This window comes from Pediculus humanus, genomic scaffold (assembly GCF_000006295.1).
Source record: "Pediculus humanus corporis 1103172107487 genomic scaffold, whole genome shotgun sequence".
NCBI classification, from domain to species: Eukaryota; Metazoa; Arthropoda; class Insecta; order Psocodea; family Pediculidae; genus Pediculus; species Pediculus humanus.
This window is the reverse complement of record NW_002987104.1, coordinates 169,921-172,963: the sequence shown is the minus strand read 5'-3', so window position 1 is coordinate 172,963 and position 3,043 is coordinate 169,921.

Here is a 3,043-nt window from a genome sequence, read left to right as displayed (position 1 = left end):
CACTTATTATAAGATAGCACCACATCAATTCTTGAAGGTCTTCCTGAGTCCGTCTTTTTCGATGGGAACGATTTGTCTCCTGAACTGGGCTCCGGTGACTAACATCTTTGGAGTGGCCAGGTCAGAAGCAGTGAAATTCACGTTCTCGTCGAGCTGCCTCAGGTCGACAGTAGAACAAGATTTGTTTTTTGGTTCTTACTTTGTCTTGTTCTCATTTTTTTTTTTTTTTTTTTTGCTCTTTTAAGCCAACAGCACGTGGCGTTCTCAGACGGTCACCCATCCAAGTTTGCACCACGCCCGATGCTGCTTAACTTCGGTGATCGTACGGGAACCGGTGTGACCAGCACGCTATGGCCGTTGGCTTTTATTATTATTATTATTATTATTTTGTTTTTACGTTGTGTTAATATTTTTTTTTTTTTTTTTTACAAAAAATATATTAACTATATTATAAATTTATTATATAAAAAATATATTAATATTATTTATGATAATAAATTTTTGTCGTAACTTAAGGATATAAAAAAAAAATTCTTTCATAACTCTTTTTATGAAAAATTATTATTATTATTATTATTATTATTATTATTATTATTATTATTATTATTATTATTATTATTATCGTATCGATTATTTCGATTTAATTTTTTTTTTTTTTTTTTTATTTATATGGGGACGATCGCACTTACGATTTTCTTCTGTTGGAAAAGTTTTTTTGTCATTACGTAAGTTAATGAAAAAGAGAGAGATAAAGAGAGAAAGGGTAGAGAGGGAGGGAGGAAAAGGGAGAGAGAGAGAGAGAGAGGGATTTTTTTTATATCTATAAATGGTTCGAACACGCAAAATAATAAATATTTTTATATTATTATAGCTTTTGGGGGTTTTCAATAATTTCGGTTACGAAAGAAAACCATTTTTGTCAGTTATGACACTGTAATTTTTTTAAACGTGACCAACTATTATTATTATCATCATCATCATCATCATCATCATTATTATTATTATAAAAACTACTATTTTTTTTTTTTTTGTATTTTGTAACCGGCGGCGGAAATTAATTTCAATTCGAAACGTCTTGTTGTTGTTTTTGTTTTGTTTCTTTCTTTCTTTTTTTTTTTTTTTTTGATGTTTTTGTTGTTAATGTTTTCTTAATTATTTTTTTTTTGTTTTGTTTTTGTTACTCGCACGAAAGCTGAATGTTAAATTCCTTCCCTCCCCTCCCTCCCTCTTTCCTCTCCGCCTTCCCGTTTTAATTGACTTTTTGGCAGGAAGGGAAAAAAAGAAAAAAAAAATTGTTTTCGTGTTTTTGTTTTTTTTCTTAACATTTTTATCTATTTATTTATTAAAAAATAAATTATTAAAATTTTTTTTAAGTTTATTTGAATAATAATAATAATAATTCGATAATGTTTAAATTCTTTTTATTTATTTATTTTTTTAAACGGTTATCAACGCGCTTTTACCTTTTGTTAAATATTAAAATTACATAATATCACGCTTCGTCAAATCGTGTAGTTTAATTTTCGTTTTGAAATGTTGCTCCGAAAAGAAAAAATTTTTTTTTAACTTATCCCACCTGACCCCACTCCCTCCTGCCACGACGAAATCGATTACGGGTATCTAAACTCGTGTCACAACAACAAAAAATATTTTAAAAAATTATTAAAATTAATATTTGTCGACGACGAATGGTTAAAAAAAAAAAAGACGTCGACGATCGTAAAAAACTTTTACCGTATTTATTTAAAAAGAGCTTTCCCCCCACCCTCAACAAACCCCTCCTCGATCTTTAAGCCTCTTTTCACTTCCCCCTGAAACATTCAAATAATATTATTATTATTATTATTTCTGAAACTTTAACACCTTAAATTTTATTTTAATGCGTATTTTGATGTGGTGTCGAGTGGTAATAATTAAAACCGGATTTAAATCAAAAGGTGTAATAATATATACGTGTAAATAGATAATAATCATCATTATCATCATCATTATTATTATTATTATTATTAAACGTTTCATTTACGTTCACTATCGATAACGTTTTTCTTTCTCCAGGAAGCCGATAAAAGGTTTTTATCCAAAAAAAAACGCATTGAAAAATTGTTTCAAAGTCACGAGGGGAGGGTGGGGGTTGATTTTTTTTTTTTTGGTGACGTAATCGTTTCGATTTAAATGAACGTGGAAGGATTGTAACGTTTCGCACTGACACGAACGAAAAAAAAAAATGATTAAAACGTGTGATAATGTTATCAACACTTTTTTTTTTTTAGTTGCTGGATTTTGACGTGTGATGTAAATGAATTTTTTTTTTTTTCGTATCATTGAGTACGTGGGGGGGTCTTACGTAATCAAATTAATTAAATACCTGGTTTGATTTCGTTTTCAGGTAACGAAACCTGATTGAAAAAAAAAAAAAAATTTTTTTTTCATTAATAATAATAATAATAATAATAATAATAGTGGTGGTGGTGAAAAATATATGTATTATAACACGTAAATATTATTAATTAATATTAATTTTTTATTACGTAATTAATAATTTTTAAGTGTTAGGATACAGTGAATTTTTTCCTTTTTAGTATAACTTGATTTTTTGAAGAAAAAAAAAAAATTTCGAATCGTTTGCCGCCATTTTGTTTTTGTTTTTTTTTTCTTAATGAAAAGTTTTATACGCATAAATCAAATTTTTTTTTTTTTTAAATAATAATAATGAAAACTCGTTGAATATTATTTTCTCACGTTATTTAGGGAAATGGCGTAAAAAAGAAATGATCAAGTTTTTTTTTTTTTTTTTTGATTCTCTCTACCTCGCCATTTTTCCTGCCCCTCCTCTCATCACTACCTCCTCCCCCTTTCCCTCCCCCATTTTAAATTTTATTTATGATTTATGTAAAATTTGAATAAGAAAAAAAAGAAAATTAAAATATTAAAAAAAATTTTTTTTTTTTCGTTTCACACGTTCAAATTTTTATTCGAGGGCGGGGAGAGGGGGAATGACGTGTAATTAGCTTAACTTATCTATTTATTTATTTATTTATTAGTT